The sequence below is a fragment of the Rattus norvegicus genome, chromosome 10, assembly GCF_036323735.1.
Source record: "Rattus norvegicus strain BN/NHsdMcwi chromosome 10, GRCr8, whole genome shotgun sequence".
NCBI classification, from domain to species: Eukaryota; Metazoa; Chordata; class Mammalia; order Rodentia; family Muridae; genus Rattus; species Rattus norvegicus.
Genome location: NC_086028.1, coordinates 62195967 through 62216316, shown reverse-complemented (window position 1 = coordinate 62216316; position 20350 = coordinate 62195967). Strand labels below are relative to the sequence as shown.

General features: G+C 44.7%; 1 long non-coding RNA gene and 1 other non-coding gene across 3 annotated transcripts; one reads left to right on the top strand and one right to left on the bottom strand.

Moving 5' to 3' along the window:
• Positions 1-2530: 2530 nt before the first annotated feature.
• On the bottom strand, positions 2531-14927 carry LOC108352222 (uncharacterized). Of its 2 annotated transcripts, XR_001840398.3 has the most exons (3): positions 14819-14927; positions 14194-14309; positions 2531-2759 (listed from the first exon to the last, which is right to left on the bottom strand). It is a non-coding gene; the product is annotated as an uncharacterized LOC108352222 (long non-coding RNA). The 2 variants fall into 2 exon arrangements; XR_010055689.1 differs by lacking the exon at positions 2531-2759 and having other exon boundaries at positions 12493-14309.
• Positions 10096-10202, top strand: LOC120095360 (U6 spliceosomal RNA). The gene has a single exon (XR_005490839.1). It is a non-coding gene; the product is annotated as a U6 spliceosomal RNA (small nuclear RNA).
• Positions 14928-20350: the final 5423 nt, after the last annotated feature.

The following is a 20350-nucleotide window of genomic DNA, read 5'->3' as shown; positions in this document are numbered from 1 at the left end:
TTGTTCCCGCAGTGGGTTGGATAATAGTCACCTGAGCTTCCAGGGACTGGCTGTTAGTAGCTCTTCTTAGCTTGGTCTACTGATTGAAGCTGGCTGACCAGCTCGTGGTTGGATGCGGTTTGTGAAGAGATGTGCAAAGAGATAAGAAGAAGAACTTAGATATCCGGACATTGAAGATTAAACTTGTCCCCAGGGAAGTCGATGCCCCTAATCAGCAGGGGGTAGTCTGAGGAAATTGTCCCCTCTGTCCTTTTTTCTCTCCCACCTAATGGTTAGGGGGTTAGAGGGATGGGGGAAAAGGGGTGGAGAAAGGTGGAAGAAAAAGGAACCCACAAGGTAGCCAAGTGGCTAAGAGATTCACCTGCCTGCCTTCTGGGACTGAGGGCATGTGCTACACAGCCCAGCTGACAGGTTTTTAAGGGAAGAGGCGCGGGCAAGGTGCTAGAACAGAGCTTGGGTCCTCTGGAAGCCATATGTACTCAACCATTGAGCTCTTTCTCCATAACCCCCATTATCGTCTGCCCTTCCAACCCCCCAACACTAGGTAGGAGAAAAAGAAGGTTAGAGGGGAAAGGGGGTAGTCTTTAGACTACTTCTTACTGATTAGGGGGATCGGGTTCCTTGGGGCAAGTCCAATCTCTTGTCAGAGTATCTCCAATCAGCAATCTGGCAACAGGAAAAGCAGCAACAGGAACCAGCATTTGCCCGCAACAGTGGGAAGAAAACCATGTAAAGCAGCGGCTGCCCCCAGTCCTCTCAGAGCTCTCGAATTTCTACCTTTCAAAGGTCTCCAGAATTCCAAATATAAACTATTGGCAACTGGCAAAAATCACGCCCCTCCTAGAGCACGAGACGGTCATAGTTAGCAGCTTTGGGCAATCTGAAGCAGTCCAATATACCAGACCTGGGATTAAAACAAAAACATATTCACATATAACTGGGTTTTTAAAGAAACCAAAATTCTCACTACAGAGACGAAAAAAGCTGCTGCTGTCATTTTGATAGGAATTGCACTGGATAGATAGAAATCTGGGGTTATGACATCCTAACACTATGTAGTCATCTGGTCCATGAGTTTAGGAAGCCTTTCTGTTTATTTGGTTTCCAGTTCAACGAAGTCTCATAGCTTTTCAACATAAACATCTTGTACTGCTTTTGTTAAATGTATTCCTAAACATCTTATTTGTTTTGATGTCATTGTGAATGGCATGTTTTATTTCATTTTCCAATTATACGAAATGAGAGCACAGAAATACATTGAAGCCAAGTGTGGTGGCAAAGGCCCATAATCCTGTGGGGCACGTAGACAGTGTCACCAGATGGGCATAAGAACTGGTGAGGTGGAGTGTGCCCAAACTCCAGGAATCTCAGAGATCTGAGATGGCAGGAGTGGGGCTGCTCCCTCCCTGCCTCTGATGCCTGCAACCGAGATCCCCAACTGAGGTGACAGGCACTCAGTCCCAGTGGCACAGCAGCTGGAATGCATCTCCATGCTAATGAAGCATCTCAATAGCCTTAGCCTTCAGTCAATGGCCTTCCCTTCCTGGTTATTCTCAAGCCCTTCCCCAAAATTATATAATCCCTGGCTCACCCCGAATAAAGCATATGCATCCAATTCCACCCCCACCCCCAAATAAGGCAACATGAAAAAGCAAAGATCATCTCAGAGAGCTGCTTCATTAGAGATCACCCCAGGGAAAGCCTTCACCTAAAAAGAGCCACAACACTAAGACTCCTGAAGAAGACCTTCTCTCTTCTCCCACCCTCTGGCACTTGGCTCCCAACCTAACCAGAATCCTGCCCATCCTGGACTCTGCTTTCCCCTTTCTGGCCTGGCGAGCGGTGGCTCTGAGAGAGACTTATTCTGTGAGTTCTGTTACTCTAAGAACCCTGACTATATACCTGGACATGTTCTTTCCCGTAATTGTACTATTTTGTTTTTTTTTCAATCAAAGATTAACAATTAAAAAGAAATCTTTCCAATCCACTCCAGTTTGGATCAGAGGTTGGAACCACTACAGATACAAAATGAATTGATCGTACTACCACGGATTGAAAACTCAGCCCACCGAACCATTATTCTGACACAATGTATCTTCTCTTCCTAGAAGCTGCTCTCATTAGGTATAGAAGAAAAGCCCATGAAAACGTCCCACATTCAGCTACGGGAAGACTGAAAACCAGTGAGGCCTCCCTTCCAGAAGAGAAATAGGTCATTCTACTTGCCTAATGCATTTAGTAAGTGCACTTCTGGCTGTCCTGTATCTAGATTCTAATGTGCGTGCCTTTAATTTGGCACTAGCTTCCCCAGCAATAGCTCTTGCAAACTGAGGCTTCTCAGAAGACAGGAAATGAAGCAACCTGAGCTTGAGGCAGCCTGAAGGCTCATCTGTGGCAGGCTGGTGGCAAGGTAGCTTGAAAGGTTGATGAGGGGGCTGGGGATGTGGCTTAGCGGGTAGAGTGCTTGTCTAGCATGTACAGGCCTTGGGTTTGATGCCTTGCACCACAAAAAAGACGATGAAAACAAGTGTGAAATCAAATGAATTTAAAAGTTGGTTCCAACATTCAACCATGAAACTCTGAACATCCGCACGGTGACTAAACTTTGCGTGCTTCCAAGTAGCAGCAAGGACAAGGTGACTTGACGTGACAAGCTGAGGTGGTCTAGGAGGTTTCAGGTTCTATATGTACAATCAATCATCCTGGAAGTTGTTTTGAAATGCCTTCTGAAATTATAACAAATCTCCATGCTGGCACACCTAAAATTATGCATAAGGAGAGCAAGACAATTAATGTGATATACCTTGCATTTCTATATATGTGTATCAGAGGACCTTAGATATATTTTAACGTTGTTTTTCCCCCCGGTAGTTATCTGTAATATCAAGGAGAAAAAAGTATCTGTGAGTTAAAACTTTTTTTTTAATTTAGAAAGAATCTCATTTATCTCTGGCTGGACTCGAACTCACTGTGAGGCAGAGGATGATCTTGAACTTTGAATCCTCCTGCCTCAGCCTCTAGTGCTGGGGTTAGAGGTCCACCACACACCTGCTTCATGAAGAAAGCAGTCTACTGAGTTTCCTTTTCAGACCAAAGTGTACTTTTAAAAATTGGTCACATAGTTTAAGAAAAATAGATAATAAACAGCAGAAACTTACAAAAAAAAAATGCAGTGATAGAGATTGGATCCAGGGCCTCATACAGCTGAGTCAACAGCCAACCCAGTTCGTAATAACAAAACAAAACCTCTTTTTATGTTGCTTCCCAAGACTTCCTCTCCACTGTGCTCCAACTGTCTTGCTCCAGCCCAGGATATGTTCCCATGGGATTTCCATCCTGCCCAGGCTCTCACGACACCACCTTCATGTATGGACACTCCTGTCCGACCACGCAGATTCCGACACTCCCCTGGGCCACGGTTACTGCTTCACGCCTCCTCCCCCTGCACAGGTTCCCACTTTCCTCCCCGTCGCACCCCTCCAATGCAGGGGTGGGGACAGGCTCTGGAACCTCCCAGGCTGAGCCATTCCACTGAATGACTGTCTCCTTTCTCTCCTTAGGTTCTAAGGCTCCATTCTGAGCCACATCACCTCACAGAAATCCACCTCAGTTTGCTCAGCAGATCGTCTTTCTTGTGTGACTATGTGGGTCCCAATTCGTGTTATCTATAGTTGTTTTGTCTTATTTCTAGGCTTACATGGTTTGAGATTTCATGATGGGCTATATTTTCTGTATCCTTTAGTTTCATCCTGGGATTTCTTCCTTAGCTAGACTTCAAAAAGTGTTTCAGTATAAACTTATACATGTTTGAAAGTGATTTTTTTTAAGTGGGGTTAGAAAGATGGCTCAGTGGTTAAAAGCACTGACTGCTCTTCCAGAGGTCCTGAGTTCAATTCCCAGCAACCATATGATGGCTCAGAACCATCCGTAATGGAATCTGATGCCCTTTTCTGGTGTGTCTGAAGACAGCTACAGTGTACTTATATACAAAATAAATAAATAAATAAATAGATTTTTTAAAGATTTATTTATTCATTTATTATATATAAGTACACTGTAGCTGTCTTCAGATACACCAGAAGAGGGCATCGGATCTCTTTACAGATGGTTGTGAGCCACCATGTGGTTGCTGGGAATTGAACTCAGGACCTCTGGAAGAGCAGTCGGGTGCTCTTAACCACTGAGCCATCTCTCCAGCCCTAGATATTTTTATATTTTTTTTAAAAAGTGTGTGTGTGTGTGTGTGTGTGTGTGTGTGTGTGTGTGTGTGTACAGATTCACATGTACACCTAGAGGTCAATGCTAGACGTCTTCATTTTACTTCTTGATCTCATTGAAGTTGTATATCCCTGATTTGGCTAGATTGGATCTTCCTGTCTCTGCCTCCACAGTGCTGGAATCATAGGCACATGTTGTGTCTGACTTTTTACGTGTTTTGTTTGCCTTTATACATGAGTAGAAATTTAGCTGGTATAGACTGTTGGATCATACTAATTTATCTTTTTTGTTTGTTTGTTTGTTTGTTTTTCTTTTCTTTTTTCCGGAGCTGGGGACCGAACCCAGGGCCTTGCGCTTGCTAGGCAAGCGCTCTACCACTGAGCTAAATCCCCAACCCCTAATTTATCTTTTAAACAGTAATCATCACTCTGCTATGCTCTGGCGTGGACCTAGACTGTGATTTAGGTTGGAGCCCGGCTTCATAGGAGCAGTTGTTCCTATTACAAGTGACCGATCTTTTCTGCCTATAGCCCTCCAGGATAGGTTACTTAGCTGTGTGATTCAGTCACCTCCTATCTGTGACTATCAAATTCTAGTAGCTATAAGGATAATTATTAGCACAGGAATGGTCCAGGAGTGAATGTATTTTATCCCCTTTGTTAGTTCAGGTCTTGGGTAATAAAAACCTTGTGGATGATTTTTATTTCCTAAGTATGTGCGAGTGTGTGTAAAACACAATGAAGCAGGCTGAGATGAAGATGGCCGTCAAACAGTATCAGCCCCCGAGTCAAACTGCTCCTGTTTGGGAGTTTCAGTTGGGTCTTCTCTCAAAACACCACCTCAGCTGAGCTTGTTGACTCTTTACCTTCCCCCATAAGAGAGGTCAGTTTGGGTCATGAAATCCTCACCAGAGTATCCAGCTGCCCCCTTAACCAGCTGTATGCAATTCTGCCCCAGTTCCGTATGCAGAATGTGGTGTTGGGGGACAGGTTAGAGGACACAGGAGGACGGGACTGGGGGAGGTGGCTCCATCTGGGCACCTATGGGAATGCCATTTTTCCCGCCAGTTAAAGACTTTCTATTGTGGCCTTTTGGGGGTGGAGCACCCATAGTAACTTCTCACTCGTTCTGTAAGTAAGCCCAATAATTACTCCTTGGTTCCACACAGTGAACTTCGGGTTTGTCAGTAGAACCTTAGGCAGAGGGCTGGATGCTTCTTCTGTCTCCCTGTGGGAAGGAATTTGCGCAACACTTGGCATGTAGCTGGCAGGATCCAACAAAACTGAAGACGAGTTTGGGGAGGACATCAGTGTCCCTGATGTGGGAAATGAGACAAACAACTGAAGTGATACTGTGTGAAGGGGCGTGGGGTAATGTTGAGGACATTTTGACATGGTAGGTAGTCTATCCCTATAGGGCTCATAGGAGTAGTGGCAAGGGTCTAAAAAGTGCAGGGGACAGTGAGGCATTAAGAAAGGGACGACATAGGGGCATACGGCTGATGTCCTCAGTTTTGGCCTCAGACTTAGCAGGTAATTGGCAAAAAGGTAGAGAGAAATGAAGGCATTGGTCTGCTATTTTTCATGCTAAGGGGGTCAATGAGGGAAGGACCCCAAAGGAGTCTGTTCTGGGACCACAAAGCATGGAGTCCTCGGGAAAAGTCAAATAGCAACGAAGAAGGGAGAATAACCCACAGTGACAGAGATGCGCCTCAGGCCTGACCTTCAACGCAGAGAAAAGCATCTCTGGGGCTCTTACCAATGGTCAGGTGAGGATCCTGGTACCAGAACACACAGTATCAGAGCTGCTGGAGCAAAGGAAAGGCATCTTTTTTGCTTTTGTAGAGACAGGATTTCTTTGTGTAGCCCTGGCTATCCTGAAACTTGCTCTGTAGACCAGACTGGCCTTGAACTCAGAAATCTGCCTGCCTCTGCCTCCCGAGTGCTGGAATTAAAGGTGTGTTTCACCACCACCCAGCTAAACTTTTCTTTTTAGATTTTTTTTAAAAACTATTTTATGTATATGAGCGTTTTGGTCAGTGTATATATCTGTCCGCCACATGCATTCCTGGTACCCAAGGAGGTGCCATGGTGAACATCCATGTAGGTGACAGGGACTGAACTTGGGCTGTTTGCAAGAACAAGAGCTTTTTATCAAAAACAATGACTTTATGAAATTCGTAGGCAAATGGTTGGAACTGGAAAATATCATCCTGAGTGAGGTAACCCAATCACAGAAAAACACACATGGTATGCAGTCATTGATAAGTGGATATTAGCCCAAATGCTTCAATTACCCTAGATGCACAGAACACATGAAACTCAAGACGGATGATCAAAATGTGAATGCTTCACTCCTTCTTTAAAAGGGGAATAAGAATACCCGTGGCAGGGAATAGAGAGGAAAAGATTAAAACAGACACAGAAGGAACACCCATTCAGAGCCTGCCCCACATGTGGCCCATACATATACAGCCATCCAATTAGACAAGATGGATGAAGCAAAGAAGTGCAGGCCGACAGGAGCCGGATGTAGATCGCTCCTGAGAGACACAGCCAGAATACAGCAAATACATAGGCAAATGCCAGCAGCAAACGACTGAACTGAGATGGGACCCCCGTTGAAGGAATCAGAGAAAGAACTGGAAGAACTTGAAGGGGCTCGAGACCCCAAATGAACAACAATGCCAAGCAACCAGAGCTTCCAGGGACTAAGCCACTACCTAAGGACTATACATGGACTGACCCTGGGCTCCAACCTCATAGGTAGCAATGAATATCCTAGTAAGAGCACCAGTGGAAGGGGAAGCCCTGGGTCCTGCTAAGACTGAACCCCCAGTGAACTAGACTGTTGGGGGGAGGGCGGCAATGGGGGGAGGATGGGGAGGGGAACACCCATAAGGAAGAGGAGGGGGGAAGGGGATGTTTGCCCGGAAACTGGGAAAGGGAATAACACTCGAAATGTATATAAGAAATACTCAAGTTAATAAAAAAAAAAAAAAAAAAAAAAAAGAGCAAGAGCTTTTAACCTCTGAGTCAACTCTTCAGCCCTCAGTAAGAAAGAGTCTCACACAAGCAGTGAAGGAGCCCTCCATGATCTGACTTTTGAGGCTGTGGGGCATGGAGGCACATGGGATCAGTTTGGTGTTGTGGAAGCAAGAACGGAGGAATAGAGCTGACACACTTCCCTCCTTGAGACAAAGGCTACAAGGTAAACCCTGATGGGTCTGCTCGTATGAGCCATCAGTGTGCATGGTCAACTCTAGCTTAGGTTTTCCTGAATATTGGGAACTCAAAAGCAATAGACAGGTAGACACTACTGAGGGAACTAACTGGGTATACAGGAATAGTTATCTGGTGCCCAATTCATATGCCCAGACAGGATTGTGTTTATGGGAGACCTAAGAGAGAAATCAGTTTGGCAAGGACTTGAAACTGGTGAGGAACATGGATGGTGGTGTTAAGCCCCTTAGTAGGGCAGGATGTTTATGAAGCAAGATACATTTCCTTCTGGCAGAAGGTTGTGCTAGGGCTGGAATGGTTTGCCCAGCCAGGGTTTTCCCCAGCATCCAGGTGTGGATAGAGAGACAACAGTTGTGGCTACAGCCACATGCTGACCCCCAGGGTCTCTTGGATCCAGGGAACCAGTGGGTGCCGCAGGTGACAGCAAAGCCTAGTTCTTCCTGACCGTGGGTGGGCCCCAGCAGCTTGAGCCGGTCTCATTGAGTTCATTAGAGTAGAAGATGTACAGGAAGTTCCCACGGAAGAGCTCCCGGACAGAGGTGTGAATGGCTTGGAGAGAATGACTGAAGATTGTGGAGAGCTAAGTTAGTCCCTGCTCTCCATGCAACTGCATCCGACATTGATCTGTGGAGGAATCAATGGATACAAATGGAAGGAATCTTTCCCTGCTATGTTAGATCTCGCTGATGTTTGACTTCTGTATCTTTTTAGTTTCAAATTCTGTGATCACTTGACACTGGCTTGGAACAGATGGCAAAGGACTTTCAGAGTGCTAGATTATCTTTATAACCCACTCTTTATGATGGGATAGTGGCTTCATTGATCTTCCCGTCCTCTGTACAGAGGTTTCGCTACAGAGATAGCCTGCTGCTAACCTTTCAGTGTGCCTAATGACTGTTGACCTTCCCTCATGGGAGGAGGAATGGGGTCAAATGTCATGGGACCCTCAGCTGAGTAACAGTGAAATAGAAGCCCATTCCTTAGCTTGATGTGTGGCCAGTTGTCAACGCTTTTTCCTCTTTTTACTACAATCCCTGGGACTTGTTCCTTCTCTGGCATTACCCTAATCCAGCCTCTTCTTTTTTTTTTTTTTTTCGGAGCTGGGGATCGAACCCAGGGCCTTGCGCTTGCTAGGCAAGCGGTCTACCACTGAGCTAAATCCCCAACCCCAACCAGCCTCTTCTTACTGTGGACATGGAACGCTGCTGCTCATGTAGTGTCTGGTCCCCATCCTCCTGTCCTCATCCTTCTACCTTCTCTGTTCTCTCATATATATAGACCCAGGGCCGTTCTGTGGCTGGAGTCTCCAAACCCTCCCGGAAGCACACTGTATCCATAAAACTGCTTGAGCATAAGTCTCTAGCATATTTATATACTCTGTAGTCATGTGCCTGGATGACTAAACATATATATTATAAAAATAGGGGCTGGAGAGATGGCTCAGTGGTTAAGAGCACTGACTGCTCTTCCAGAGGTCCTGAGTTCAATCCCCAGCAACCACATGGTGGCTCATAACCATCTGTAAAGAGATCTGATGCCCTCTTCTGGTGTGTCTGAAGACAGTGAGAGTGTACTCATATATATAGATATAAATATACGTTAATATGAAATTAAAAGGAAATAAAAAGTGAACTCCCCTCCCCATCCCTAGTACTGGGAAGTAAACCCAAGGCCTCTAATAATCTAAGCTAGCATTCTACAACTAAGCTATATACCCACCTTGGTTTTTTATTTAACATTTTGCATTTTTAGAGATCAAAAATTCTTCTCCCTATAACGGAAAAGCATCTGCTACTTTCAAAACATAGTGGCTTACCAGTTTGTGAGGCAGCAATTCACACACACACTTCTAATTTCAGGCTATTTTTAAAAAATAGATTCTAACTGCCATCACAGCCGAAAAGGATGTTCTTAGTTACGATTGCCAAATGTACCCAGAGTGCATTACCACTAAATCCCCACCTTGAATTCCACACAGGGTTACACAAGGTCTTACTGTACTCAGCCAACAGCAGGCCCAGCATGGACACCTGTAATTCCAGAACAGGGCGCTGTTGTTCTGTTGCTTTGATTGGCAGTGCTGAATTGGAGCCTCGGCAAGCATTTGTCCACTGAGCTACACCCTGAGCCCATCCAGGAGGACTAATTATGGTGTCACTGGCAACCGTGATGACAGAAACATCATTCCCAGAGGCAACTACAGCTTCTGCAGTGTAATACCCCCAGTAGCACGGGCACCGCTCTTCTAAGTAATAGAGATCACAGAACTTTCTGGCTGGTTCGGGTTTAAGACATCACGTAGATAGTGATCCTCCTTGCTGCAAGGGTCCTCTTGTTCTGCCCATTCTCAGAGCCTCCTGCTCCACCTTCCTCAGTAAGATCCCTTTAGCAAATTCTGCCTGTCCTCAAATTAGCTTGACTTAGTTTCTGGTCCTTGTGGCTAAGCAAGGATTAACTTTGTATTTCCATTGTGACTGACACAGTAACACAGTGTTAGTGTGCATAAAACTAACAGCAATAACAAAAGAACCCTTAAAAGAATTCATACCTATATAGTGGTTTATTAAAACACCACTCTATGAATATTGTACCTAATGGTGAAAGTCTGCAGCCCTTTTATTAGAAGAAGGAACAAGGGCTCGCTTTGGCAGCACATAAACTAAAGTTGGAACCAGACAGAGAAGATTATCATGGCCTCTGTCTAAGGATGACGTGCAAGTTTGCGAAGCGTTTCGTATTTTAAAGCTAGGTGTGGTGGCATACCCATCACTCAGGGTAACTAAATGTAGGAAAAGAAACGAATACAAGCCATCCAAATAAGGAGAAAAGCTATGACTCCCTATATTTGTAGATGACATGGTCTCATCTTTAAATAGACAAACTCAAGGTGTCCACTAAAAATCTAGAATAAGTTCATCAAAGCTACACAAAACAAGAGATTCAACTGTTGTACTTTTAAAAAGTTTCTGGTTTTGAGTCAGGGTCTTGTTATATGGCTCAGGCTAGCCTTGAACTCTCAATTCCCCTGCTTTGGCATGTTTTTCCTCTGGTGGGATGCTTGGTCAGTGCTGTTACACCGGCTAGGAGAATGCAGGGAGGATGGGGTACCCACAGTTTGAGTTTCCCCTCATACATATATGATATAATGTGTATATTTTTATAAGATATTTATACATAGTTTCTATAATATTCTATATTATTTATATAAGCTACATATTCAGATATAGTTTATTTAGATAAAAATTCCATAAGGGTTGGGGATTTAGCTCAGTGGCAGTGCGCTTGCCTAGGAAGCGCAAGGCCCTGGGTTCGGTCCCCAGCTCCGAAAAAAAGAACCAAAAAAAAAAAAAAAAAAAGAACCAAAAAAAAATTCCATGTGTGTATATATATATGTTTTTATTTATATATAGAGATAGATAGATAGATAGATAGATAGATAGATAGATAGATAGAAAGATAGACAGATACATTGATACATGGAATTTAGTAGAATTATTTACAAATTGTGGTCAAGCTAAATTATAATAAAAATATATCTAAATTATCCCAGGAAGCTCCCTGTGTCTCTTTTCAGTCAATATCCCCTTTCAAAAACCACTGTTCGGACTTTATAAAAATAAAATTTATTTATATGTTGAGTATTATGTCTCTGTCTTCAGACACACCAGAATAGGGCATCAGATCCCATTACAGATGGTTGTGAGCCACCATGTGGTTGCTGGGAATTGAACTTAGGACCCCTGGAAGAGCAGTCAGTGCTCTCAACCGCTGAGCCATCTCTCCAGCCCAAACACTGTTCTGACTTTTATATCTTGGTTTAGTTACCTTGTTAACTTGATACGAATGGAATTACAACAACATGTGCGTACGTGCTTGTGTCCGGCTTCTCAGACTCAATTGAGTGTTTCTTAGATTCAGCTTCACGGTTCTAACTCACTCCTCTCTGTTGTACGACATTTTTAAAACTCAGTCTCAATTGTGTTGGTTTTTAGGTGAAGACTATTACAAATAAACTTAAATGCCTGCTCTACCCCTGAGCTACATCCTCAAACATTCTTGTAGGTCTTTTTAGGCATACTTATTTTATTTTTTATGTATGAGCGTTTTGCCTACATGTATGTATGTGCGTTGTGTGTGTGTGCCTGGTGGCAGGGGAGGTCAGAAGAGGGGCTAAAAGAGTTTAAAATTATGCATGTGCATGTATATGTATATGCTCCCAGAAGTCAAAGGTAATGGAGTCCCTGGAGTTGGAGGTAATAGGAGTTACAGGTAGTTGTAAACCACATGATATGGTTGCTGAGAACTGCATTTGGGACTCCAAATAGCAGTTCTAAGTTGCACATACTACAACTCCAAAGCCTTCTCTCCAGACATCCCCTTTTTTGTGAACGAGAGAGAGGGTCTTAGATAGCCAAGGCTGACCTCACTATGTAGTAAGGATGATCTTGAACATCTGATCTTCGTGCTTCTATACTCCAAGTTCCAGGATTACCACCAGTCACCACCATGCCTGGATGTATGCAGTGTTGGGGCTCAAACCCAGGGTTTCATGTATGCTACACAAGCCCTCTACCAATTGAATTACATTTCGTGATTCAACCTATGTTCTTCTGACCTCTGACCATTTAATGCTTCAAACCTTTTCCATTCTCGAAACAACCACCAGACATCTTGGAGCATTCTTATAAGGTAGTCCGGTGATTTTTTGTTAGCAAGTAAACCAGCCTCTTTTCAGAAAAAGTAATTTCATTCTCTATTCCTACCTCTACTCATCGACAACCGTGGTGGCTACCAGGAATTGAGAAAGAGAAGAATAGCATTTGTGATTAGAAAGCAGAGTCACCCAAATTTATCACTTAAAACGGGGTCATGTTAAATTGCATAGGCTGGCCTTGAACTCCCAATCCTTCTGTCTCAGCCTGCTAAGTGCCAGGTTTACAGATGTGCACCATCACCCTCAGCTCCAGGAATTTTTTTAAAGGAGGAGAAAATGTCTGCACCTGGTTATCCCTTAAGAGAGAAACACAAGAGTGACAGAAATGTTCATCTTTAATTAGTAAAATTTGAATTTCATAGTGTAAAAGGAGGTTATTTTAATCTTAGCATATAAGTTCATGTCATCCTCGAAATAACATTTCATCTAGATTTTTTTTTCTGGGAAGAGATACCTTCATCTTTCTTTATGGTGCTTGTGGTGGATTGAATAGGCATGGCTCCCATAAATTCATGTGTTTAAATGTTTGGCCAACAGGAAAGGGCAATATTAGGAGGTGTTGGAGAAATGGTGTCACTGCTGGGGAGGACTTTGATGCTTCCTATGCTCAAGCTCTCTCCATTGTAGGGGATGGCTCTGATGCTTTGATTAGGAATTTGCTTGTGACCACTGAAGGTCCTGTTCTCCAATTGGTTCTTGTTCGATCAATAACGATGTCTGAAGCTAAGGGCTGGGAGGAAGTGGTGCGACTTTCAGGTTCCCTCAGGCAGGCTAGGAGAAGTAGGGGGAGGAGAGGGAATTCTCCATGCTTTGGAAGAAGAGAGAGTCAGCAGCCATGTGAGATCTTGGGTGGAGTATCCATTGGCTGCTTCCCCAGGCAGGAGATTAGAGACATAACTAAGCTGAGGGCAGATGTAGGGTGTTGAGCAAGAAGGTAATTGGACAACTAAGCTAAAGACAGAGAGTGTTGAGCAAGGAGTAAAGGAAAAGGCACGATAGCCACAGGCGGCTTAGTAAAACCCAGCCCCTGAACCACAGTAGCCGAGGGAGGCTTAGAAGAGCCCAGCCTCTAAGCCATAAAGGCAGGTTAAAATTGAGCTCTGCATGTGTGTGCCTGTGTGTGTGTGTGTGTGTGTGTGTGTGTGTGTGTGTGTGTGTATGTTTCATCCAAAGATCCAATGGAACTAGGGTGGTGCTGGTAACATGGTCCGCCCAGAGCTTAAAGCAGGTTAGCAGAAACCACACGCTCTAGCTCTGCCCAGTGCAGAAATCCAGTCTCCTCCTAGCTGCCTTCAGACCAAGATGAAGATTTCATGGCTCCTCCAGCACCAAGTCTGCCTGCACAATGCCATGCGATCCACCATGATGATAATGGACTGAACCTCTGAAACTCTAAGCCTGCCCTAATGACTTGTTCTCCTAAGAGCAGCCTTGGTCACAGTGTCTCTTCCCAGCAATGGAGCTCTAAGACACTGTCGAAAGCTTCCAAGGTTCTAATTAATCTGACCTGTGTACCCTTCACTTCCATGTGTCCACATAGAGGTCATGCTTGACCAACATCTGCTGGGTTAGCTTCCCTGTGGAGGGAAGACCTTGCAGGGTACAGCTAAGGACCAAGAAAATGATAAGGACAAGGGGGAGGGAGCATCGTGGGAAGCATCGTTGGAGCCTTGGCTTTCGGTATCTCAGGGGCCTCCAGAAATTTGCCGCAATCTCTGCCAATCCTGTCTTATCTTTGGCTGCACCAGTTTCTCTAATTTTTAATCTGGATTCATCATCTGTTCTTTCCTCTCTTTGAGGATTCCCCATGTGTAATGAGCAATGAAATTACTCCCTACAAGGTAGAAATTACTTCCTACAAGGTACATTTGCAAGCCTACTGCCCCGCTCTGGCTCTCATGCAAACTTGCAGAAGCTGGGTGGCTGCTTTCTCCCGGTCTCTGAGCATCACTTTTCTCCCAGACCTGTGACAGAGAGGTGGCTGCAGATTGTTCCCATAAATAGCATCAATTTCTTCACCTTCTGGTGCTTCAGCTTGTCCTCTTGATACAGTCCAGCTGGCTAGGCATGAATGTGCTTGTGCCAGGTGGGTGTCAGCAAGCATTTTCATCAACGTTGGAGGCTGATATTATTGGCTGTGGGAAGGAGTAGCGTTAGTAACTGAACTTTTTAATTAATTTGTTTTTATATCTTGGTGTGTGTGGTTAAGGGACTGTGAGTTTTTCTCTGGGCTGTATAAGCAACAGAACACAGTTCTGATTTCTTGTCACCTTTTTAATTGGAAAATGTCTTTGATCCTGGGTATGCTTTGTTATATCTGGGCAAGAAAGAAAAACCCACTTGGTACCATTTGAATTTGTTGCTAGAATCTAGGGGCAGCCTCTGGTGAACCTATAAAAATAAATGTAAGATACTACCGAAGCTCTAACCTAGTTGCACTGGGTCCTAACAGCAAAGTCACATATCAGAGGAATCCGCATCCACGCCCACAGAAGCTGTAGAACTAAGTGTGGTGAATAGTCACTGTAGTCACATCAGGAAGGCCGCTCTGCGGCCAGTGAGATGGCTCAGTGGGAGAAGACACCATGCCCTGCGAGGTCAACCATTCTAAAGCACAGGCTCAAATAGCATTTAGTACACTCACCCCTAGCTCTACGGAGCTCTAGAAAGTTTTAGCATCCTGAAAGGCAAGCCCACTTGGTAGTTATTTTCAGTTGTTTCAGTTACCATAGTGAACTGCTGGGGATTGGTCTGGTGTTGCTATGTATTTAAATGTTCTAAATTCTGTACCCCAAGATCTGGTTGCCCCAAGAGGAGCAAATTCCCATGTACACCAGTTTTGTTGTGTAAATCTTGCTCCCTGATTTAAAACTGCTAGGTAAATAAACAGCCAATTACTGGGAGGGTAGGAGGAGGCGGGCTTGGGTGACCAGGCTGGGGCCACAGGTAGGGCCATGTGATGAGGGGAGAAGAAAGAGAGAAGGGACTCAGAGGAGGAAGAAGATGGAGGGAACAGGAGGTCTCCATTAGACGTGACAGATCAGCAGCATGTGCCAAAGTGAAATGGACTCTGACCACAGGCTGGTGGAGCAGAAATAATCTGGGAAGACTCAAACAGCAAGTATTCGGGGAGCACAGCTGGGGAAGTAGCCAGTCTAGCCATTAGAAAATTAGATTAGTGGTAGCCCCCCAGTAATCGCACAAAAGCTAAATAAATAAATACATATCATAATCCAAGTCTCGTTCATTTGAAGCTAGACAGGGATAGGAATAATTAAATTAACTGGCAATGAACCAAGATATAAAAATATGAGACGGAAAATTCTAGAAATAAGCAATTCAAATGTTTTAAATCACATGCCATTCTGAGAAATATAATGGAATCCTACACTGTCTTGCTCCAACCAGCTTAGAACAAGACTTATCCTTTGTCCAGTTTTCACATTGCCTATGCTGCCTACCTGTGAGTCAGTTGATGGCTGTCTGGGTTGTCAGATCTGCTGTTACAGTATCACAGTGTTGGGTTCAAGTAACTTTTATTTAATAGCAGTCTCAGAGCGAGAGAGTAGGAACACTAGGAAAATACTTTAATGGGGGAAGGAAAACAAAAAATAATAATAATAAAAAAATCCAAATGCTAGGCTGGGGAGATGGCTCGGGGACAAAGTGCTTGTCGTGCAAACCTGAGAACTTGAGTTCAGATTGAAATACCCATGCAAGAGCGAATATCTACAACTTTAATGTTGGAAGAAGCTGAGGCAGGGGGATCCTGGATCTTATCTATGGCTTTAGTCATCTCTCGAGAATAAGGAGGACACTGAGCCATTGAGCTGTCCATCTCTGTGTGCCCCTGGACCTGGTTTGGTTTGTAATTACATTGGTTAATTCTAATGTATAACCCGGATGAGCACCATCCCGATCCTAGTCTTCCCTGAGGCTTTCCTACATAGAGCTCCACCCCTTTTCTAGATGGCAGGCAGCCAAGACAATGATCCCCTTTAGAAACATCAGCCTAAGACTGAACCCCCAGTGAACTAGACTATGGGGGGAAGGCGGCAATGGGGGGAGGGTTGGGAGGGGAACACCCATAAGGAAGGGGAGGGGGGAGGGGGATTTTGCCCGGAAACCGGGAAAGGGAATAACACTTGAAATGTATATAAGAAATACTCAAGTTAATAAAAAAATAAAATAAAATAATAATCCCTATGGGGATTTTTGAAAAAAAAAAAAAAAAAGAAACATCAACCTAGTTCTGCTTTTCTTGAGTAGCCCACAGCAACCATGCTCCTTCCCTTTAGTATCCATCTTGTTTTGTGCTCCCTCCCTGAAGTCTGCTTCCAGGGCTATGGCTCCTAAGCAGATCATTAAATCCTCTCTTGGGTCAAAGAACTGTGAGGAATGCTGTCCTCACAGCAGAACAGGCAGTATTTCTTCATCAGAAGCAGCATACTTGCAAGCGCCCCTCAAAAGCCAGCCTGGCTTGGGAGGAAGGCAGGAAGCTCCTGAGACCCTCACCTGAGATTCTCAACTCCCTGCTGCCTCTCCTGCTTAGGTGTAAGTAATTCTGCCACAGCCACTGTGGTCTCAAGGTCTCAAAGGTGCTCGTGTATTTTAAGTATGGAAGATCGCCTGTAAGAGGGACTCCCTCTATGCTGCTTTGGGGAAGTCATTAACCATGCAGGGCAAGACTTTGGCAGTGTTGCTATTTTAAGGTCACCCCAGATACTGTCAGGAACTCCTCACCCATGCTTTGTAAGCAAACCCGATAAACTTGCTGTTTTACCCCGATAGACTCAGGGGGCATCTTTATCCCTGTCTGTGGGTGGTTCCCTATGGGGAATAAGAAGCTGTTGGTTACATTTCCCCGTGGAACAAGGAACAACCACCCAACTCCGCCCTATCCCTAAACATCAGCTGTCACGTTCTCAAGCCTCCTGGAGTATTTGCTTTTTAAAGACTTTTTTAAGATTTATTTATTTTATTTAATGTACGTGCATGTTCCACGCCCGTGTATGTGTGTTCGTCATGTGCTGTCTTGTTGCCCTTAGAGGCCGAGAGAGGATGTCAAATCCCTTGGAGCAGGAATTAGAGGCAGGTGTGAGCTGCCATCCAGGTGCTGGGAATTGAACCTCAAGAGTAGCAAAAGTCTAACCGCTGAGCTATCTGTCCAACTCACTTGCTTTTTGTTTGTTTTGTTTTTCAAGACAGCCCTGGCTGTCCTGGAACTCACTTTGTACACCAGACTGACCTTGAACTCAGAGAGATCTGCCCGCTGCAGTGCTAGGATAAAAGATGTACGCTACTGAGCCCGAGCCTGCCTTTCATTTGCACTTTCTTTAAATGAAGGGAGAAGGATTAGAATGCTGGGGCCTTTTTTCTAATTGGGGGAGGACAGAGTGACTTTTGGAAGCGAAGGATCCTGTCCTAGTAACTTGAGTAATACAGATGCAGAAGAAGAAGAAGAAGAAGAAGAAGAAGAAGAAGGAGGAGGAGGAGGAGGAGGAGGAGGAGGAGGAGGAGGAGGAGGAGGAGGAGGAGGAGGAGGAGGAGGAGGAGGAGAAGGAGAAGGAGAAGGAGAAGGAGAAGGAGAAGGAGAAGGAGAAGGAGAAGGAGAAGGAGAAGGAGAAGGAGAAGGAGAAGGAGAAGGAGAAGGAGAAGGAGAAGGAGAAGGAGAAGGAGAAGGAGAAGGAGAAGGAGAAGGAGAAGGAAGAAGAAGAAGAAGAAGAAGAAGAAGAAGAAGAAGAAGAAGAAGAAGAAGAAGAAGAAGAAGAAAGCGGTGTTGAAGTTTCCAGAGGAGGTGACAGACATGATGCTTTTAGAACCTGGACTCTCGCCTGAAAAATGAGAATAATTCAGCCCTCCAGGGGTTGTGTTTCAATAAGTTGAAGCCGGAAGAAAGAAGTTCTGGCTGAACACACACTCATTACAGATAAAGGCTAGCTGAGGCGTGGTGATGATAGGGCAATTGCCTGGTATGCACAGATTTGGCACTGCCCAAAAGAAAAATAAAAAGTAAAATTCATTTCTCTGTAAGTGGCCCGAGAACACCTGTGAAGAATCGTTCACTATTTACTTGGCCTGGAAAATACCCCCAAACCATACATATCTAGAGGTCCAAATTGTCCCTGAAGAGAAGGCTTCACGGAGAAAGAAAAAAATCCCAGGAGAAAGAAAACTTTATGGCATCTGCTAATTAACTTTCCATTGCTGTGACGAACAACTGAGGGTAAACCAGCCTAAAAGGAGGAGGAATGTTCGCTTTACTTTGGCTCACGGTTTCAGTCTCTAGTCGACTGGCCTCTTGCTCTGGGCCAGCGATGGTGCAGTACGGAATGATGGGAGCATGCGGCAAAGGTCTTCTGTTCAGCTCCTGACTGCTAGGAAATGAGAGGAAGAGGCCAGTGTCTCCATATCCCCCTTCAAGGGCAAGGCCCCGGTGGCCTAACTTTCTTCCACTAAGTCCCTCCTTCTAAAGCTTCTGTCAGCTCCCAGCAGAGCTTCAGCCTGGTGACCGAGCCTTAGCACATGGGATACTATTTATGACCTACACGGTGACAGCACATGAGTACATTCAGCTAAAAATAAACACAAAAAGGAGTAAAAAGACACTTACTCATTCATAGATTTGCCAGAATGCGGGCCAATCAACGGATTCTACACAGATAAGAAGCACCGAGTGGCGGAACTTAAGTCACTATCGTCACCAGGTGCCATCTGCTGCGGCTTGTCCTGCCATCACCTCTGGCTCTGGAAGCCAAATGTCCTGTTTTCTGCGTTGCCTCAGAAACAGTGTGTCTGCCCTCTCCATTCCGCCCCAGCTAGAATTAGCCACGGTCCTTGCTTCTCTGTGTCACCAGTTCCCAGTATTAAACCTGTAAACTCTAGGTTCATCTGCTTGGTAAAGCATAGGCTATTCGGCCCTGAGTAGGCAGAGCAAACCTGGCCTTTTCAGTATGAGGAGTAGCAGAAGGTTCTGCCTCAGACTCCGAAGGGGGAATGTTGCCCCAGTGTGGGAGGGGCTCAGACGCTGAACTATCAAGAACAGGACACATTTCCTTTCAAACTGCAAGATAAACAGTATAAAATACATTGTAAACTAAATTGCTGGGCGGGCCCTGGCTGTTCGCACTTTGTTGGTGCTGTTGCTTACTTCCCCGCATGGCTCTGCTTCTGTCATGTATTCAGTCGCATGACCTCCAATCCTTGCAATGCACCCTGGTAGACAATCCATGAGTAAGACGCTCTGAAGGTTGGTGTTTATGGGTGGTTTCCTCAAATTCTGTTACCAACTCTTTCCTTGCCAACCATTGATTTCTAATGTGGAAATGGCTTATGGGAATCAGACACCATCCCTGACCCCAGCAAAGACCTTAAGTCCTAAGCCTACATCTTCTCCCTGGCCACAGTAATTGGTTCATGGAGCCTTCTCCAACCTTCGTGAAATCAGATATTTGACTACCCCAAGGGCATAATATGTTTTTCTTGCCAAGTGTGAATCAGAAAACACCAGTGGCTCTGGGAGCTCCCAGCACCCTTCTTGGAATCACATGAGGAGTGAGACTTAGATAAACATTGCAGAAGGCAAGGCCAAGGGGCAAAAATAAACTAGGCACTTGGATAAAGCAAAGCCTGAAACCATATTTCTCCTTTGGACTTCTCAGTTATATGGGCCAATAAATCCCATTTAATTATTTAAGCATGACTGAGTCAGGTTTTCTAATATGTACAAGTGAAAGTATCTGGTACCTGCTTCCTTCCCTGCCTGTCTCACGGGGGCAGAAGTGTCCCTCTGCTATTGGCTTATAGCCTTTCAGAAATATAGATTAAAATCACTATCCTGGTTTCATGATTCAGTAGCAGTGACCCGGAAACTAGTTCTGACTGACATTTAAAATAGGGATAGGAGTTTAGCTTACTGGCAGAGCATTTGTCTAGCCTTGGCTTTGATCTCCAACATTGAAGAGAAAAGGCACCTTTTAAACAGAATAGTCCTACACATGGGCTACATAGTGGGTTCATGGCCAATCTGGGCTACAGTGGGAGACCTCATTCCAAAGCAAAACAAATGAGGAAATAGAATAGGTCTACATAACCACAACCAAACCTGAAATGCCAATAAACATATTTCATTTCCCTTTAGCTTACAAAGAGGAAGACACACAGGAATTAAGAAGCT